General features: G+C 45.0%; 1 protein-coding gene and 2 pseudogenes across 3 annotated transcripts in view; 1 reads left to right on the plus strand and 2 right to left on the minus strand.

The window, feature by feature from the left end:
- Positions 1-21,895, minus strand: part of LOC139444169 (barrier-to-autointegration factor A-like) — a 41,942-nt gene that overhangs the window by 11,908 nt on the left and 8,139 nt on the right. The gene's annotated exons all lie outside the window — the stretch shown is intronic.
- LOC139444165 (uncharacterized) lies at positions 1,312-20,399 on the plus strand (annotated as a pseudogene).
- On the minus strand, positions 8,467-10,340 carry LOC139444166 (angiomotin-like; annotated as a pseudogene).

Below are 21,895 nucleotides of genomic sequence, written 5' to 3' on the forward strand. Positions count from 1 at the left end.
CAGCAGTTCAGCAAAGTTCCACAAATCTTTTTGGTACAGATAATGAGCTTCGGTAATGCACCCTACCTTCATCAGACTCTAAGTCCAACGTCTTTCCTTGGAAACGCAGTTAAAATAAACAAAACCCATACACCCTGATTAACACAAGACACCAGCTAAGTGTATATCTGGTGTGTATACAAAGTTTCATGAAGAAATATTGAAGGGTTTATGAGTTAAACTCTGGAAACGAAACGTGACAGATGGAACGATGAACGACAAAGGAGCACGTTTCTATTTGCCCCGATCGTATGGGCAGGTGATATCTAATATAATAGCAATAAGAGCATACGAAGTAATTGTAAAATAATGTTCAAAGACACCATAATCGCATTAGAACAGCAGGTGCACTTTGTGGTAGTAATAGAGAATTTACTTGGTCATACTGTTATAAGGTTAAAAATGCATCTAAAAAACATTAGAAAATGATAACAAATAAAACCATTATAGCTGCAATGAGGAGTTGCATTAGATATGGTTTGTGACAGAACTTTTAGTTTGAAAGGAATCAATAGATAAAAGACATTTCACATTTATCACAAGTGTATTCTGGACATTTCATAATTATCATTGGATTGGTTAGTGGCTATCGTCCATTAGTTAATGAAACAAATAGAAAGTTTCCGATTAGGACACACATGAGTTCATGGTCAGATCTAACTTTTAACGAATCAAAAGTAGGTATTGTGACGTGTGACAAGGACAGGCCAGGCCCGAAAACCTTCAAAATGATACCTTCAACATTAGGAGAGGAGAGCGCGGTTTGCAATCGATCAAGTTGAATCCCGATCATTCTAAGTTTCCCCAGTTAGTGACGAGTCTGGCCAGTCTGATCCTCTCCTGTATTGATAGATGGGCTGAGAGTAAGTAAAACTATGTGCGTATAAAACTGGTGTTGCGTTTCTTTATTATGCATGTGTGAATGCTGATAGAGACAACTCGGAGTAAATGTCGTTAGACCAATCACTCCTTGACGGAGCTGAGCCGCGGCGGACAAGGCGAGTGGCAATGTCATGGCGCAATTGACCACAAGGACCAGGAACGGCAATACATTTAGTAACTCTCTGGACGCCCGAAAGCAGTTATGACATGGTGGAATATGCGGGTTTTTTCTTGAACAAAATGTTTAAGACGATCCCATTCTTTGTTTTTCGTATTGTCGTTCCCATCCTTCAATTCCGTCTTCCCACCCAGACTTACGTTTGATGGTGCGGTTTCATTTTGACGTATGGATAGGGTATTCTGGATTTACATGGTGTAGTTGGGCTGGTAATGTCTCATACACCAAATTTTGATACATCTCCGTCAGGTGACCGTCTTGCCCCAGCTCCCCTCCTTACTGTTTCGATTTTCTCGAATTCCCCCCAACTTGTCATAACTCCACCGCCGTGCCGACCCCCCACGCCCCGTCCCCCCCCCCCCCCCCCCATCCTTCCCAGGACCCCTCTCCCCCTATTTCTGAACAGAATTTGGACTTATCACCCTCTACCGACGAGCTTTTACATCAGTACGCTTGTGTTCTCCCTGACGTTTCCTCACTAAGTTCGTCCTCAGGGCCCGACGTACAAAACCCACCCCCTGACTTCAATTTGGGAGATTCGACCTTGATGCCAGAACATTTCACTGGCAGAGACATGACCCATGCTGCGGAATGGCTTGAACGTTTCCTTCATTTTGGAAACTTTAAAAAGTGGACTGACGCACAGAAAGTAGAACGTTTTCCACTATTTTTTAAGGACCCGGCGTATCGCTGGAACAAAGATCTTATACAATCGCTAGGGAATGATATCATCATTTTCGATGAGGTAGAGTAATTATTCAGGGACAAGTACGTCCACCCAGCTGACCGATGGGCCCTCCTAGAATCTTTCGTGAGTCGTAGGTTATCCCCAACTGAACCTATAGACACGTATTTAGCGGATTTGACCCAAACAGCTAGCCTATTAGGTAAGACTGACATAGACTTGATGGATGCATTTGTTTGGGGACTGGATGACGGTACACGGCAACACGTGCTAAGGAAACAGCCGACGGCTCTAAACGAAGCTGTTTCGTTTGCATGTTCGGCTCGATCCATTATCCCTCAAATTGCAGAAAATACAGGTGTCAAGTTGGCAATCGATACTCGAAAAAGCTCGCACCATCGTCGTCCCAGATTAATACCTTCCAGTCACGACAGAATCGATATTCCCAATCCCCCAGATAGGCCTCTAGGTATACAACTCGGCCGTGGCAGCCTCCACGACAACAGTTCCAGCCACTCTCGTATCCGGACGGACCACACCAGCAGAGTCGCCAGCCCCCTCCTCAACGCACACAGTACAACACTGGACGGACCATGGCTCGGGCACGCCCCTATTACAGATGCGGTGGTGAGTATGATTTCTCTCACCCTGATAGATGTCCCGAACGTAATATAAGGTGTCATTATTGTCAGAGAGTAGGACATTTGCAACGTGTTTGTAATGTCCGGTGGCAGTCAGGAGCTCCCCAAAGCAGATAGCAATTAAATTCATGACCACCCAGGCCACCTTGCCACTGTGCTGGGCATGTTTTTGACCCCACTAACTTGCACTCGCGTGAGTCGCCGGTTCCTATTTCACCAAGTTATAGTCAGCCTCAATCTCCTGTTTTGCAAGTCACTTAAAAAAATGACAACAAGCATAGGATTCATGTTATTTTGGGAGAACAGTTAGTTTCTACAATTGTGGATTCAGGCGCTTCTATTAGTATTTTAAGTCGGGAAGTTTTTTTATGACTCGGGTCTGTGGAAAGAAATCCCCTTTCAAAAGTCTGATGTGACCTCTCTTCAAGGAATAGGTCAAAATATTGTACCAGTATTAGGACAAGTTTTACTTCCCATCACTATTGGTGATTTCCAAATGGAACAATGCTTTCAAGTAGTTGCAGAGTTAGCGTCACCAATGTTTTTAGGATTAGATTTTCTGATTCAGAAAGATGCTGTCTTAAATTTCCAATCTTTCATTTTGACGCTGCAAAATGGCTCAACAGTTGTTCCCATTTGGGCAAACAATGATATCCCAATGTATCGGATCCCCATCCACAGACGATAGAGCAGGAAACCATCCCTGTTCGAGCACTGCAGGCATTCACAATTCCCCCTCAGTCTGAAATCATTTTCCCAGTTTGCATATGTGAACCTAACCCAGTCCTATCGGAAACACATCAAGTTTTAGGTGCTCATTGTCTTGTTTTGGCAAGTTCAGGGAAAAGCGTGTACCAAATCATTAACACTAACGATTTTGCTGTGGACATTCCAAATGATCATGAAGTTGCGCATTTCACTTTGGTACACTCCGATGAAATTACACCTCTACAGTCACATTACCCCTCCGAATCGGAACCCTCCCTCTCTCAGTCAGAAATAGACGCGAGATTAAGTGAGTTGAATATTGATTTTTCTTTATCCCACTTGTCACAGGAGCAACAAGCACAAATAAGTCAGTTGATAGCCAGGTATCGCGACTGTTTTGCCATTAATCTCTCAGAAATTGGGTTAAATGATTCAGTGCAACATGATATTGCTACAGGAGATGCCCCACCCGTTAGGCAACGATTTTACCGTACAAGTCCTGCTATGCGTGCAGAGATAGATCGTCAAGTTCAGGAGTTAGTAGACTTAGGCATATGTGAACCAGATCATGATAGCCTCTGGGCTTCTCCAGTTGTCATGGTGCCTAAGAAACAGACTAAGGGTTCTACTCCATCATGGCGTCTGGCCATCGACTACAGAGTTGTGAATTCGTGCTCATTGCCGATAGTATTCCCAATGCCGAGATAAGAAGAAGTTCTTGATGTTTTGGGCACAGCATTACACAACTATAGATCTGGCAGTGGGATATTGGCAATTAGCACTGAATGAAGAAAGTTAACCCAAAAGTGTATTTGTGACAGCTAGTGGTACCTATCACTTCAATCGTATGGCCTTTGGTCTGGCCATTGCCCCAACAACATTTCAAAGACTGATCAATGACGTTTTCCGCAATTTAAATTGGCGTAAAACAATGTGCTATTTAGATGATGTTTTGTGCTTCACCTCGGATTTTGAGACACATTTAGCAGATTTAGAAGAAGTATTTTTGTGCCTACGCAACGCAAATTTAAAAGCGAAGCCATCAAAATGCCAATTTGCTAAACTGTCAGTCGCTTACTTGGGACATATTTTTTCAAATAGTGGAGTACAAGTAGATCCTGAAAAATCTAGCGTGATAGCTTCGTTTCCGACGCCAACAACGCCTAAAGACGTTAAAAGTTTCCTCGGAATGGTAGGATTTTATCGTCATTTCATTCAAGGTTTCTCCAAAGTAGCAGCTCCTTGACATTCATTGTTGCAAAAGGATAAAAAAAATTGTTTGGACGGAAGCACAAGAACAGGCATTTCAAACCCTCAAATCTGCTTTGCTAAAACCACCCATTTTGGCATTCCCAGATTTAAAAAAAACCCCATTTATCCTATACACAGATGCTAGTGATGATGCTCTAGGGTATTTGTTCGGTCAAAAAGATGCCAGTAACAGAGACGTGGTAATAGCCTACAGTGGTCGTGCTCTATCAAAAACAGAGAAAAACTATGGAATTACAGAAAAAGAATGTTTAGCACTAGTATCAGGTATCAACATTTCAAGGTATATTTGACACATGCCCCATTTACTGTAGTAACAGATGACAGAGCTTCACAGTATTTGAAAGACAATAAGGACCGCTCAGCCAGACTGAGCCGCTGGTCACTCTTATTGAATGATTACACTTTCACAGTTCAGTATTGACCGGGCAAAAACTTGGGTAACGCAGATTTCTTGTCAAGATTGCCTTACCCAGAATACCCACCAGGGTTAGATGACCCACTTTCAGATGTTTCCTATTTGTTTGCTACTGATACGAACAGTACAGACAATGATCTCGCCACGTCCGATGACCACGGCGACCAAATATCGATTGTGACTGCAACAGATGTAACATAAGAGTTGTATGATGCCTCCACAATTAACGACCCTCTTAGTGTAACGTCCGACCCCCTAGGAGATTACTCCATAGCACAGAGGCAATATGACGACCATAAACTACGGGCGCTGATTGATTGCATTAAGTCTCAAACCTTTTCTACTGATGACAAGGCCACACGTACATTATTGTTACAGAGCCTGGATTTTATCCTTGACAATGACATATTGTACCACTTGTATGCGCCGCCAGGTCGGGGCCACAGGAAAGACAGAATCATTCTTCAACTGGTGATACCTCAGTCGTTGGTAAAACATGTTTTACAATCATACCATGACAGCTTGTTGGCTGGACATGTTGGTATTGACAGAACGTTCAATGCTATTAGACAGAAGTACTATTGGCATCATATGCTGGAGGACACAAAGCAACATATTTTGTCATGTACTGCCTGTCAAACAAATAAACGTGACTTTAACAAGAGACCTGCCCCATTACAACCATTACCAGTCCCTGGTAAATTGTTTGATCGTGTTCAAGCTGACTTCCTAGGGCCGTTACCACCCACAAAAGCAGGTCATAGGTATGTTGTTTTGTTAACTTGCGCATTTTCCCGATGGAGCGTGGCTATTCCGATTTCCTCGTTGGAGGCTGTGAAGGGAGCCAAGACATTCTACTCAAAATACATTTGTGTTTATGGGATCCCCAGAGTGTTATTGACTGATAATGGCACTTTCTTTACCAGCAAACTTTTTACAGCGGTTTGTTCAATATTTGGGATCAAACCATTGGAAACTAGTAGTTATCACCAACAAACCAACGGAGCTTGTGAAAGACTCAATTCGTTTATCATGCAAACGCTCCGCATGTTTATTATTCATAACCAGGACAATTGGGATGAACTTCTCCCTATTGTGATGTTTGCCTATCACACTAGCCCGGCAACGCAGAGTACTGGGTTTTCCCCCCTACTTTCTCCTGTTTGGCCAAGAATGCTCAGTACCCGTTGATGTTGAATTACAATCATTTGAACCCCTACCACAAACAATTAAGCAACGGCTTGATGTAATTTTACATCATATAGACATTACTAGAAAATTGGCGCGTACCAATTTACAAAAGGCCCACAACAAGGCGAAACATTAGAATGACAGGAAGACCTCAAATCCCATCTTTCAGCTCAGAGATCAAGTATGGCTCCATTCCACGGCACGTGCTGTTGGGAAATGTAAAAAGCTAGGCCAGATAACCAAGGACCTTTTTACATTGCGGATGAACTGCCACATTTTACCTATAAGTTATGCCGTTGTATTGATCACAAAGTCCTGAAAGTTCCAGTCCACGCGAACCGGCTTAAACGGTTTGTCAACCCGAAAGACCAACTAACCCAATCCCAGTTGTTGCTACGGACAACCAAACGAATCCGTCTCAATCTGACAATAATCACACGGAGATGACCGCCCCGACGGCTCAGACATTAACCCCCAAGCAGACACAGAATCCCGACTTTGATTTACAGGAGGATGACGTTTTCATAGTAAAGCGACTAAATAGTGAATGGAGAAAAGTATTACAAGATTCACTGGGAAAATTTCACGTTACAGGAGGCTACATGGGAACCCGAATCTAATATCCCTCACGGATTGATTTGTGGTTACATGATACAGAAGTAGTAGTTGTGCGCAGTAGTCTGGGACTGCTCCTGGCTTCTGATTGGTCGAGAGGATCACGTGACCTCTGTGACATCACTTCCGGTTGGGTGTGCGCAGTGCATGATGGGTCCTTCGTGCGCATCCAAGATGGCGTCACATCCGTTTCCGGTGGCGTGCGCATCCAAGATGGTGTCACATCCGTTTCCGGTGGCGTGCGCCTCCAAGATGGCTACACATCCGTTTCCGGTGGCGCACGCCTCCAAGAAGGTGGCGCATCCGTTTCTGGTGGCGCGGGCCTCCAAGAGGGCATTTCCGTTTCCGGATGGCGGCACGTCCGTTTCCGAGGGGTCATCTCCCAATCCACCATGGCGGCTCGGCGCCTCCAAGGGGGGAGGAGGGAGAGGAGGAGGGAGGGAGGAGGAGGATGAGGAAGAAGGAGGAGGGATGGAGGAAGGCGGGAAGGGAGTCGGGTTCTTTTTTTTGTTTTGTTTTGGAGTGTGTGTGGCGATGGCATGTGGAGATGATAGCTCACGGAGACGAGCTTATCATACACAGTTGACGACTCTGCCACTAGGTTGACGTCATATCGGCGAAGGATTTTGCAACAACATTTCACAAATCATGTCATCGGGTATGGTGATGTGTTTGTAAACTTTGAGGTGCAAGGTCTCGTTCCACAAGGTGATCGTGTATTGTAGCCCACTTTGACAACCGTTCGTCTAAGTTAAAAGTCGGTGAGTGGCGAATTTAAAGGTGCTAAAGGTGTTGCCTGAATTTCTAAAGGTGCATCGACAGGCACAGACATGAACGTGATGTAGGTATATGCCTACGTGATGTACTTCGTGTTGCCATGCAAACATGGTGCCATGCGTGACGACAAACACACGTTGATCCTTAGGATTATTATTATTATTATTAATTATACCAAGGTGCTGGCACTCGTGTAGGTTGACATGCGTACTGTCACGCGTGTCTCCATGCACACGTCATGTACTACGTGTTTCCATGCAAACGTGGTGCCATGCGTGACTACAAACAGACGTTGACGTTGATCCATAGGATTATTGTTATTATACCGAGGTGCTGGCACTCGTGTAGGTCGACATGCGTACTGTCATTCGTGTCTCCATGCACACGTCATGTACTTCGTGTGTTTCCATGCACACGTGATGTACTTCATGTTGCGATGCGAACGTGATGTCATGCGTGTGTGTCTTCAAACACACGTTGATCCACAGGATTATTTATCATATTTAGTATTTTATAAGGAGAGAGAGAGAGAGAGAGAGAGAGAGAGAGAGAGAGAGAGAGAGAGAGAGAGAGACGTGGTGTTTGACTCGTGTCTCCAGGCACGTGGTGTTTCACTCGTGTACACCACCATACATACCAACACATATATCTTATTTTATTATTTTGAGGCGGAAAATGGTGGTGTCACGCGTAGGCGTGTGTCTCCAAGAGGACGAGGGGGAGGGTGCGGGTTCTTTTTGGATTGTTGTTGTTTGTGTTGGCAAAGTAAGCAGGGTGGGTGTCGATTAGTCTGAACACCATGTAGACACCAGGCAGCTGATCTTTCAAGCATTGCCTTTTTCTTTTATCTATTTTTTACTTTTTTTCTTCACTTTTACAACGAGCATGTGCACTGACATGACAGACGTACAGACAGACAGACAGACAGACAGACAGACAACGTAGACGACATCTCAACTCAACCTCTACCCTCGGTTCGGCACTCTATTGGAGTTGAGATCAATCAAGACACAAAGAGTCAGTTCATTCAATCACTGTTTAATAATGAACAACAACAACCACAACCAGATACATAGGAAATACGAAAAGACAATGGAGGAGGGAGTGCTTTGCATGTCCCTACAACATCAACGCGACAACGTTTCCTCTTCTATCTTCAAGCTCTTCAGGTGAAGATGGGGTCACCATAAGATGTGGTCCTCCATCATACTGTCCCAAACAGGTCCCACACATGTGAGAGGTCCATCAGTAAAATAAGTACAGTCTATGGCCTCCCTGAAACAGACATGGCACATCACTTGGCCACTGTTGCAGCTTATGTATCTTAACATGTTGTTGTGTCGGCAGGCACTACATTCACGTTGTAGGGGAATGAGTCGAGCTTCTTCATAAGGATCCTGGTCAACGTTGTCATCGTTGCAAACCATGGGCATACCTGAGGAGAAGACATCTTCCAGTGATGCTGGTGACCCAGAAGCATCAAGCAGGGGGAGTGTGTCCAGATCCATGGAAGGGAGAGTTGCCAGCTTGAGCGCTTCATGATCATCACTGTCACCGGTCGTCATCATCACAGGTGCATTCGGTGAATAGGTTGGCTCCCAAGGGGTTTGTTCCCACCACTGTTCTAGCACGGACTGGGCTGAACTGACATCTGGGGTCCTGTCAATCTTGTCAATCCTGTCCATCCAACAAGAAAAGAATCATATGAATATTCATACTCACGATCAACATCGACATCATCATAATCACATCAAGAATGACTGAGACAAAGAATAGCATGATACTTACAGTTGTTCTTGATGAAAGATCTTCAGAGACAATTTCTTCCGTGGTCGTCTTTGTGCAGGTGTTGCAGGTTTCAAAAAGGATGTCCCCTTCGTTTTGGTGTCTGCTGCTGTTGTTGCTGCTGTGGTGGTGATGGTGACTGGCGCTGTTGATGAGGGTGCTGTGGTGACTGCCACTGGTTTTCGTGTGGGTGCTGCAGCATCTGAGGTGACCATCGGTGATGGTGAAGATGGTGGTGGTGATGACTGCGCTGAGACGAGTGCAGCTGTTGCTGCTTCTACTGCTGTGGGTGTGGCGGCTGTGGCTGTTGCTGCCGCCCAGGATAGTGCTGAGGCGATTTTTTCTGTTGCTGCTGCTTCTCAGGTGTCCCCTTCGATGCCCTCACACCTACCGCGCATTGCGCCATCTGTAGTGCATTGATGAATACTTTTAGTGAGGGTGTTGTTGCTGCGTCTGCAGCTGCATCTTCTTCTGCCTGTGTGGTGGCTGCTTCTGCTGCTGCTACGGGTGTTGTTGTTGGTGTTGTCTGCGATGAGTACTGCTGCAGCAAGGGTACATGTGAGGTTACTATTTCAACGAGTGCTACTTGCTATGGCTGCAGGTGTTGCTGCGGCTGATGCTAGTATCGCTGTCGCTGCTGAGTCAAGTTGTTGTGCTGCTTTCACTGCTTCTGAGGGTGTTGTTGTTAGTACGGGTGCTGCTTCTGCCGCTGCTGAGTGCTTAAAGGAGTACGTCTGTTTCTTTAAACGTTCCCTCTGCTACCACTGCCGTAAGTGCTGCGACGTGTGGTGCTGCTGCTTTTTTGGCTGCTTTGAGTATGGATGCTGTTAGTGCTGCTGCTTCAGGTTTTGGGTCTGACTTTTCCACGTAGAGTTCCATGTTGGGGATGAAGATGCAATACTCCGGAGGCAGAAATGTGTCCACAACACTCTTTAACTTATCATGCATGCAGTCATGGGAAGCTTTGTACAAGGCACTTGTTCTCATCATCTCCCAATGTAGACCTAGCCGCTCCCCCAGGATGTCCGCCATTGCACGACAGAATTGCTCGCTATTGAGAACGTCCTCGTCCTTGTCCCCCTTCTCCTTCTTCTGTTTGATGATGAGGCGGTAGTGGCCATTGTTGTCATACGGTAGTAGTAGCCGGAACATGATGGTGTTGTTGCTTGGACCGTTCAGTGAAAAGTGATGGCCAGGGAACGTTGATCGTACTTAAAGACACTGACACTCTGCTTTCTGATTGGTGGAAAATCCGACCTTCTGATTGGCTGGTTTCTGTCCCACACGCCACCCACGTCCGTAGTGTTTCTTTTCCATAGGGTCAGGCTTGTAGTGTGAGAGAGAAAGCACAACCTCGTTTCGACCCATCGGACCCGTTGTGACACCTCCCCAAAGTGATCTAGTCGTCTCTGTACCCAAAGGGGAGCGTGTCTACAGGCAGCCCTGTGGTTTCCTCATAGACTAGACGTCGCTTGTCGTACACGGTACGATAGCCTTTTCAGGTGGGTCGGGTCACAACAGCGTTTTCGTGCCGAGGTCCTTTTCGAATGATGTGATGAGGGTTATCCAAACTGATTTTCTCCCCCTCTTTCCCAGGTCGTTGTCCCAGTATCAGTCTTTTCATGGTGCCAAAGTTGAGATGTTGTTGGTTTCTGTAATTCAAAGTGAACCCTCGCACTTTGCAGATCGTGCGCGTTCCATCGGGTCTGCCATAGTTTTTGGGGCCTCCTGACACAAACGTCTTGATGGTGGTTCCGTCCAGTTCATCTGTAAACTCGCCTAACGAATGGCCCAGCTCTGAATTCGCGTCGTGGGGTTGATGAATGTAAATGACCCTGTTCGTGTCAAAGTACAAGACCCTGCGACCCACAAGGGCAAGGGTCTCAGACAGCTTGAGACGTGCTTGGGCGGTGACCCAAGCAGCGATGGCGACATTGAAATGAGAATGAGGGGTTTGGAATTCTTTCTTCTGGGTATAGGTCACTTCCACCATGTGTTCATTGACAACGGTAACATCCTCGATGGTACTGCGTTCATCCCTCCACAAGGTAAAGTACTGTACAGGATCGTTCATATAGATGTTCTGACTGTAGTCTAGTCGTTGTCCAAACCTGCCCCAGAGCGAATTCAGTTGCATCTTGGCAATCGTGCGACCTCCTATTTTTTTTCCGATGCGGTCCTTGTCCAACCCAATGCCTTCTTTGTCGTAGATCTCCTGGATGTAAGTGTCGTGATCCGTACATCCCTCGGGGTATCCGCTGGCTTCGAGCTTCTCCTCGATATAAGTGTCAAAGAGTCCTACTTGCTGGGTGCCGGGGTCGTGCTGTGCAAAGGTGTCAAAATGCCAAACGTCGTAGATCTGAAGCTGGTAGTCATACTTCTTCACGGCTTCATGGAGTTCTACGGTGGCGTACGTGCCCACCAGTGACCTCTCTTCGTTCGTGTGTGCTTGCAGGGGGAGTCTGACCGGTTATCGGCACACGCACGGACAGAGCAGTTTGCCACGCGATCTGTAAGGCAGTAGCGGATGGTAGAGTCGTTTCGGGTATAGGACACGGCATTGGATCAGACCTTTCAGTTCAAACAACGCGTCCACAGGGGGTTGATGGAGGAGGGTCGTGTGTCCTGTGGGAAATGCTCCGGTCTTACAAATGTATGGATAAAGGGAACAAATATCGATATACTTGATGGTTTCACGTTCTTGGGCTTCGTAGCATAATCGGGTGGCATTGGTGCGTCCTCCATAGAGGGCGTCGCAAGGGTTGAGCGGCCCAGGGACGTGGATACAGTGGGGTCCCTGCAAGAAAGCACTCAGAGCGGAGTCCTCCTGTTGCATTTTTGTAAACTCGTGCTCCCACAGGGTGACGATCCCTTTCACCTCAGGGTGTTGATTCAAGAGACTCAGACGGTAACGGGTGTCGGTATAACGGGCTCCCAACAACGTGCCCAGGATGGGATGAGGTTCTCCATGTTGGGTCTTGTGACCGGCCTGGCACCCATGCCAGAAACAGCCCAGGAATTCGTAGATGGTGCCTGTCGCTGGATTGTAGCCATCCACGCTGTACCGATGTTGGCCCTCTCCACACGTGGACTCTTTTTCACCTCCATTCCTGGCGTGCTGGAGGTGCAGATGGGGGTGCGTCTCCATCAGATAATGGAGCCAGTGCATACAGGCCTGGGAATAGTTTCTCTTGGGTTGGTAGCCTTGAGGTGGAAGAATGGCAATGGTATTGGGTTTCAGGTCGTGTTTTCGGAAGGATTTCATGGTGAACGCAGCAGCTGTCATCACTTCTACAAAGGGATCCATGCCAACCGAGCTGATGGCGTACTGTCGGAAGTCAGCGCATCCCGTCTCAAAATGTCCACATCGCTCTGGCAGTAGGCTAAAAGTTCTCCTTGCAAGTCAAACAAGGCTCCTTCTTGCACTTTTTGGGTATGCCACTGGAGACATGCCATCGGGATCGTACATGACGGCTGGTGGATAGGGACCTCTGTAGGTCTGGTTGGCTTCGGTATTGAAAAAGCGTGCAAAGTACCCTTTCTTCAGTTCTTTCAGTCCAAAGCTCTTTGGAAATGCTTTCAGTGGGTAAGGTATGAAATTTAAGCTGTCTTCGAAACACAACCGTCCCAGGGTCACCTGCAGAATCTGTTGTCCGTTTCGAATCTTGGTGGGGAGTTTCACCAGAAGGGGGTACAAACCCTTCAGGATCAAGTGTTAATCATAGGATCGTGCATTATGGGCCATCACATAAATGCGATCCTCCTTCTGGACTGTCGTGGTGGTGCTCTTGTTCTTTGTCTTCTTTGTTTTCTCCACGTCCATGACATCTTCCCCCTCCACCCCTACTGCTTCCACCTCCTTCTGCTGGGGTGATGAAAGTCGTTGACGTTTTGAAGAGTGGTTTCTTGAGGGGGTTCCATTCCGTTTTCTTTTTCCCAGGTGTGCTGTTGCCCCCTTGCGTGTGCTGCCCTCCTCTTCCTCTTGGTTCTTCTTCTTCTTGGGTTTTTCACCCAATGTGGTCAACCACACACACACATCATGTCGCATGGTGGGGGCTCGAAACACGATCTCAAGGCTTGGACCATAGCCTTCTTCTCTCCATGGACAGTGTTCGCACAAGTACTTGCTCACTTCACTGATGCAACTGCACCACTCACAAATTTGGAATGTGTTCCCCCGTGTCTTGCATGCATTCAAAATCGTAGAACACGTATTGGATGTTGTCTCGTATGTGATGTTGTTCCTCTTCCCCCTCTTCTTCATCTGAGCACTCATGGTGAGCACTCATGGTGAGCCATGGGGGTCTCCAAGACGTGGACCAGCTGAAAACTCGTGCTCTTCCTTGGGTCCGCAATAGCTAGAGTGGAGGCAGCGGTGGCAGCGGTATTGCTTGATGCAGGGGTGTTTTTCGGGATGGTCGTAACGTTGGTCGGGGCGTTCGCAGTAATGGTTTGATGCATAAAAAGCTGGCATTGAAGTGATGACATCGTAGTGCTGATCATGATGATATAAATGCAGCACGGTGGCGTGGGGTGGAGCCTCATCACACTTGTACAACAATCTCTGGTCCACCTCTTGACTGTAGACTGTCAGTTGATAATTCAGATGGGCCAAGGCGCGTCCCACGCGTGCTAGGTCGTCCAGGCCCTGACAGGGACCTTCAGGCAGGTCAAGACGTCGAAACAAGTCCCGTGCCCGTATGCCTTGAACGTCGACCCGATCCGTCTCTTTCTCTGGGCGGACCATTCTTGGGTCAGAGGATTGGGCTTCTGGGCATAATGCTGTGCCGCCCCCAGGGCCCATGCCAAACAGAATTGATCTTCATTCTTGATCCGTACAATACCTTATTTGCGTGTAAAAAAGGCTTCAAGTCCAATCACGTTTTTCAGATGGAGGCCACCACTGCCTGATCCTAGCCTGTCGGGATCTGCGATGTGTACTAAAGTCACAACCATGGTGGCATCGATGTTCAGGTCTTTGTTGGACTGTTGGACTTTTTCCACGGCATGCAAAATATCTAGCCCATGGAGATCTTCAAAGCGATGAAAGGGAATCCGTATGGGAGTGTTCAGAGCGGGATGATTGATACCTAGACCAATACGATCTCCCTTCTGGCCTGACATCTGTTGATAAAAGTTATGGATCACCCTGTCAAATAAAGCCGGCAGTTCCATGGGAACGCGGTCCGGTGGTACGGTGTCCAAGTAGTCTGGGTTGAAAGTCATGCTTGTCATGGTGGCGATGAGTGCCTGATGAACGTCAACCCTTCCTTTTATACACAAACAAGAAGATCTATTTATAGAAGGTCTCTGATTGGTCGAAAATCTGACCAATCAGAAGTCAGCACCGACCAATCAGAAGACAGCACCCGAGCCCAGTTGTGCTTTCTCTCCTGTGGAAAATACATTATTTCCTATGAAAAAAACCAAACACAACGGTAGGACCAATTTGGAAAACTGAGGCTCAGTGCAGGCATCGAAACGGATCCAGCGGCATGTCACGTTTTGGAGCCATCAAAACAGGAGCCCTTTCGATCCACTTTAAAAGTTGAAAAAATGAATTGTGTTGTGTTTTTAGGATGGAGAAATCAGCATGCTCACCCCAGGGAGAAACAACAGGAAAAAAATGGTAACCCATCAGAAGCTTGGGTTGTGGTCCAGTCAGAAAACAGGGTGACAGTGGCTTAAATAGGATAGACACTCACTGGTCAACACTTTTCCTATGAAAAAGAAACACAAGGGTCGGGCCAGTTTGGAAAACCGAGGTGAAAGTCAGGCGCCGGAATGGACTAATCAGCGCGCAGCGTGTTGGACCAATCAAAACAGGGGCCATTTCGATTGCTCCCTGCATTCCTACATGTCTGTGCCTGTCGATTCACCTTTAGAAATTCAAGCAACACCTTTAGAATTCAACACCATGATCGTAGTGCTGAGGTGATCGCCACTCACCCACTGTTACTTAAACGAACGATTGTCCTTGTGCTACAATACGACCGCCTTGTGGAACAAAACCTTACATCTCAAAGTTTACAATCACATCATCATAGTCGATGACGTCATTTGTGGAATGTTGTAGCAAGATCTTTCGCCAATATGATGTCAACCTAGCAACAAAGTGGCTGGGTTATCGACTGTGTATGATAACTTTGATAAACTCGTCTCAGTAATCTATCATCTCCACACGCCATCTACACCCACCCTGCTTACTTTGCCAACACAAACAACAACAATCCAAAAGAACCCACACCCTCCCCCTCGTCCTCTTGGAGGCACACGCCTACGCGTGACACCAACCATTTTCCGCCTCAAAATAATAAAATAAGATAAATATGTTGGTATGTATGGTGGTGTACACGAGTGAAACACCACAAGTGCATGGAAACACACGAAGTACATGACGTGTGCATGGAGACACGAATGACAGTACGCATGTCGACCTACACGAGTGCCAGCACCTCGGTATAATAAAAATAATCCTATGGATCAACGTCAACGTCTGTTTGTAGTCACGCATGGCACCACGTTTGCATGGAAACACGTAGTACATGACGTGTGCATGGAGACACGCGTGACAGTACGCATGTCAACCTACACGAGTGCCAGCACCTTGGTATAATTAATAATAATAATAATAATCCTAAGGATCAACGTGTGTTTGTCGTCACGCATGGCACCATGTTTGCATGGCAACACGAAGTACATCACGTAGACATATACCTACATCACGTTCATGTCTGTGCCTGTCGATGCACCTTTAGAAATTTAGGCAACACCTTTAGCACCTTAAATTCGCCACTCACCGACTTTTAACTTAGACGAACGGCTGTCATAGTGGGCTACAATACACGATCGCCTTGTGGAACGAGACCTTGCACCTCAAAGTTTACAAACACATCACCATACCCGATGACATGATTTGTGAAATGTTGTTGCAAAATCCTTCGCCGATATGACGTAAACCTAGCAACAAAGTGGCAGAGTCGTCGACTGTGTATGATAAGCTCGTCTCAGTGAGCTATCATCTCCACATGCCATCGCCACAAACCCCAAAACAAAACAAAACAAAGAACCCGACTCCCTTCCCGCCTCCTCCTCCTCCCGCCTTCCCTCCTCCCGCCTCCCCCCTTGGGGGCGCCGAGCCGCCATGGTGGATTGGGAGATGACCCCTTGGAAACGGACATGCCGCCATCCGGAAACGGAAATGCCGCCCTCTTGGAGGCGTGCGCCACCGGAAACGGATGTACAGCCATCTTGGAGGCACACGCCACCGGAAACGGATGTGACGCCATCCTGGATGCGCACGCCACCGGAAACGGATGTGACGCCATCTTGGATGCGCAAGCAGGACCCATCATGCACTGCGCACACCCAATCGGAAGTGACGTCACAGAGGTCACGTGATCCTCTCGACTAATCAGAAGCCAGGAGCGGTCCCAGACTACTGCACATAACTACTAGAAGTCATTTAAAAAGAAGCGCAAGCGTTAGAAATCTCAATATATATTTCGAATAGCGTTTCAAATTAATTGTTATACGAGGGCCATTCAATATATAACCAGCCTAACCTATTTGCTACCTCTCCTCACTTCTTCTTTTTCCACTTAAACACCATTGAGGTCTATGCACTTAGTCCAGTGATGTGTGAGAGCTAAAAGCCCGTTGTGATAGAAACCATGGGGTTGTTCGTGTAACCACCCCTCCACTGCTGTGAGTTCATCATCGGACCGGAAATGACGTCCACGCAGTTTTTTCTTCAAGTTTGGGAAGAGAAAGTAGTCGCTTGGTGCCAGGTCTGTTGAGTAAGGTGGATGAGGCAATACTTTGAACCCGTTCCGCTTCACTGCGGCAACCGCAAGTCTACAGGTGTGCACTCTGGCATTATCATGTTGGAGCAGCACACCTTTTGTGATCTTTCCGGGACGTTTGGCAAAAATAGCAGTCCGCAAACGGTCCAGGAGAACCGAGTAGTACTCTCCAGTAATAGTCTGGCCACGTGGCAAGTAGTCAATGAGCAAGACCCCTTTTGGTATCCCAAAAGATGGTTGCCATGACTTTGCCAGCAGATGGTTGAGTCTTAAACTTTTTGGGACTGGGTGAAGCAAAGCCAGTCCACTGCTTACTCTGTTCTTTGGTTTCTGGGTCATAGTTGTGTACCCAGGTTCCATCACCAGTAACAATTCTCTCCATAAAGTTGTCTGCATCCCGACTGCATTGCGTCAAAAGTGCCTGACACATTGACGCACGTACAGCCTTCTGATCATCACTCAGACATTTCGGGACCCATCGGGCAGACAGCTTCCTCATACCCTGACGATCATGCAAAATGGTATGGACACTTCCCTCTGAAATGTCCAAGGTCTTGGCCATTTCTGACACCTTCATTCGCCTGTCTTTGACAACCAGTTGTCTCACAGCTTCACTGGTTTGGTCATTGGTCACCTCTACAGGCCTGCCAGGGCGTGGCTCATCTTCAATGTTCACCCGACCCCTCTTAAATTCTGCAACCCAGAATTTGACCTGTGCATACGAAGGTGCACTGTCACCATAAACATCTGACAATTCATCATGTATCTCCTTTCCCGGTTTCCCTTTTAAGTAGAGGTACCTAATAACAGCCCTGTATTCAACCTTTGACGAAAATTTGGCAGAATCTACCCTTGCCATCTTTATAGATCACGTGTGTGACTTCAAATACAATTTCCTCAGTGAAGCTTTGTTTATGACGTGACATACATTGGTGCACAGCAAGTGACAAACATGCAAGATCTGATAAATAGCTTAGGCTGGTTATATATTGAATGGCCCTCGTATTTCGTTTCCTTATTAGTTCAGACACTGCAGACTTCGTGTTGGAGACGGTACCCTCTAATATTGATTTTTGCATGTGTTTTATTTCAGGTTTAGAATAACATGATGCTATATACGTGGAGCACGGCTCATATCAATACATGCTATAAATAATTTATTACGGTGTTGAGATGATTCAATTGTCACAAGGTTATAGGAAAATACAATCCTGCATATATGTTGAAAATGTGTCTTGTTATCGTAAAATATTGTGTTTTGAATACTCCGAATACTCGGATTATTTACAGTTAGGTGTTGGTTGACATTGAAGAAAACAAATCATGTTCATGGGTTATGGCTGCACATGTATTTCGCAGGCCACTATAAAGCAAGTTCGCTTTGTGTATATACGAGAGTACAAATGAGTTACGTACAATATACGAGAAATGACGACTACGGGTCGCATGGTTATATACTACTTCTACGAGATGATTCTGGCTGCACATGTATTTCGCAGGCCACTATAAAGCAAGTTCGCTCTGTGTGTATATACGAGAGAAAAAATGAGTTACAATGTACGAGAAATGACGACTACGGGTCGCATGGTTATACAATACGGTTACAAATACAGTGAAGTGAAATACGATGATGAGAATTGAGATACAGTCATGTGAACTGAATACAGTCATGTGACGTGAAATACAATGACGAGACAATGAATAATGTTGTGATGATATATGTTGATACTGTAACACAAGTTCACTTTTGTTGGATGTTGCTTACTCGCACGGTTCCTAGTGTGAGATTATATATTACCTACTTGTGACAATTATTATCATACTTCTAAGATACAGTCAGTTATTATCAGCGAGGTGAAGATTCGAGATGAATACAGTCAGACAGTTACTAGGTTTCACAAGACATGGAAACCCTTCTCACGAAACATGAGTGATATATGATATTTTATTTGAAGTTAATATTTATGTTTATGCACTTATTTCTTCGAATTTTAGAATCCAGAGGCCCCCCTCCGACCAGTATGGGTCTTATTCATTGTCATCGCGTTGGTTAGCATCCAGAATCGGGTTAATTCCGTGCATACGGAACTCCGACTTCCATGGGGAGTTGTCTTCGTACATATGTCACGAATCGACATTTCCCAGAATAAATGTATTCATATCTTTCAATATAAATTGCCTGATTTAGATGGAATGGGCAATAGATCAAGATATCGAGACTTTTGTGCCACACATACTTTGGCTTGTTATACCGTTTCGGCGGTGGATGGACATATAGAACAGGCCGAACGAGAGTTGTTCGCGTATTGGACAAATGTCCATAAAGACATTAACATGTTAATTCCCCATATTAACATTTTTCACAAAGATTCCCGCACGAAACGAGCGATACTTCCTTTTATTTGATCAATTAGTCGTTCGCTGTTTGGTACTGCTACAGTCGAGGATGTTGAACGACTGGCGCAGTATGTTAAACAATTGTCGTTGCATGCTGCTAATACTTCTCGTGCTTTTCAAGTTCAAGTTCGTCAGATGTCGTCATTTATGAATTAAACAAATTAAACTAGTCACTGATCGCCTCACGTTCCTAACTACAATTAGACAAGAAATTGATTAAATGTATTTAGGCAATCAACAGTTAGTTTATCAACGATTGAGTCCATCTTTACTCCCAGTTTCGGAAGTAAAGAAAGCGTTACAAATGATTAAAAAACGTCTCAATGCAGAAAAGTTTTACCCTTTGTTTCACGTTGCACATAAGGATCCAGGTTATTATTATCGGGAACGCACTGTTCACTGTTCCTTGGAATTAAAAATTCAATTTTAATTTCGCTTATTTTTCCTATCCAGACTCATTCTACTCTCCTTGATGTATATCGAATAAACTCTTTTGGCTTACAACTTAATCAATCAAGTACGCATGTCACTCAGGTTATGAATTTACCAGATTATCTTGCTGTTTCGGAGGCGAAAGATCAGATATTGAATTTTCGGCTAGAGATTTTCAAACATGTTATGGTGAACACGAAAATGTTTCATAGTCCGAAACCAAAATCATCGCTCACATGAGCACTTGCTTTGTTTACTCAAGACACACAAGAAATCAAATCCTTGTGTGATACAAAATTCCGATAAAATGGGCTAAGTTCAATGGCTCTCGAAATTGAACCAGGCACAATTCTTTTATTTGGCATAAAAAACATAATACTCACGTGCAAGGGTCGCATTAAGAAGCGTCCAGCTTGTCAGATTTGTATATTTAAAATTCCTTGTTACTGTGCGTTGAAACTGGATGAATTCGACATGGACATGAGAATTCATAAATGTGAGAAAAAGTCAACTGCTTCAAAATTATACCCACCTAATCTTTTACTTTAATCGGAATTTTTTAATGCATCCATCTTAAAAAAAATTGATAGTTTACAGCCCCTTCTTAAGGATTCCGCTTTTAAGGACCCCACATTTATTAATTGATGATAAAGTTTTCGATGAAATTCGTAGAAAGGACACAGAATTTTAAGTTGATTTACGCCTTATTTCTCAACGTATGAAAAAGGCACAGGTCATTTCGGATAATTTAATTGATGGTAATTGGATGGATTCCCTTCCACCTTACGCTTTAGATGGGGATTTGACCAACCCATATCACTTTCCAGCAAGCATAGCCACGGGTTTATCCCTATTTCACTTAATAATCGTTCTTTTCTTATGGCTTAAAGTTCGACGCTTATTTTTTGCATTGACCTTACTTACAGCAGGCTCCCCAACAGACGGTTTGACAATTTGGAAAACACATCAAACTACACCCTATCCAAATTATCCCCCTTCTCCATTTATGTCGTTGATTAAATCCACTATTTCCATGGATGTTTTTCAGATCATATCGACAGTATTTCTGGTATTCATTTTGCTTTTTCGAAGAAAAAAAAAGACAAAAGAACCGGTTACGTCACTGGTTTTACATTTGACAATTTCCTTTGCTTGTCTTGAAATTATGGTATCACAATTCTATATTTGTCCCCGAGACCTCACGTTAACGGCAGGAAATCCTTTAACTAATTATCGTATTCAGCGGGTATTTCTCACTTATTATTTACTGTTTGATTGTCACAATTTGTAAATTCAAACCCCGACACAATCTATATATATTTCGGGAAAACTTTAGGAAGTTGGCTAATGGCGTTTCGTTTTAAACGATTCCTTCCTTCCACGACAGGTGTTTTTATGGTACTTCAACATTGTGGAGTCGCTTTTTCGTTACCTCTGACATACTTCATATACAAATTGCCATCTGCCATGAGACGATAGTGATGATGATTCCCTTATCTAGATAGGTTATTCTTGCCCGTAATATTTCATATTGTAATGGCTTTGTTTTGTTAGGGACCAGTTATTTGTGAGTGTTATACACGCTTGTCAGTAGGGTACAGTGAGAAGATCAGACTATAAAATGGTTACGAATTTGAAATATTTTATCATGTTAGTTATCCCCCTTAACAGAAACCGAATTAGGAGAGAGTTTATTTCTACTTATTACATCTCATTATTGTGACAATATTGAATTAGTTACTTTTCTACAGAGACAAGACCTGTATTTGGAATTGGGTTCTCCCATATGATGGTCACTTGGTACAAATCCGTTACATTACTCTATGATTGCAATTGTGTATCTTCTATATTACTTGCTAAGTACAATTACTATCGGTGTTTCAATGTGTGCTCTCAGTCCATCCCTTGATAATTATATACGTTGTTCGTTTTGGTGTTAATAACTACGAAGCGTTTGCTGAATGTTGTTGGTTAGAATTTTATGATAGTTTATCCGACTGTAGTGTTCAAGCAGTCTATGGGTTTTGCGATTTATTCTTGCTTATTTATAAATGTCTTTTTATGATTATATTT

Source organism: Haliotis cracherodii, unplaced genomic scaffold (genome assembly GCF_022045235.1).
Source record: "Haliotis cracherodii isolate W230 unplaced genomic scaffold, xgHalCrac1.p SCAF_5, whole genome shotgun sequence".
Taxonomy (NCBI): domain Eukaryota; kingdom Metazoa; phylum Mollusca; class Gastropoda; order Lepetellida; family Haliotidae; genus Haliotis; species Haliotis cracherodii.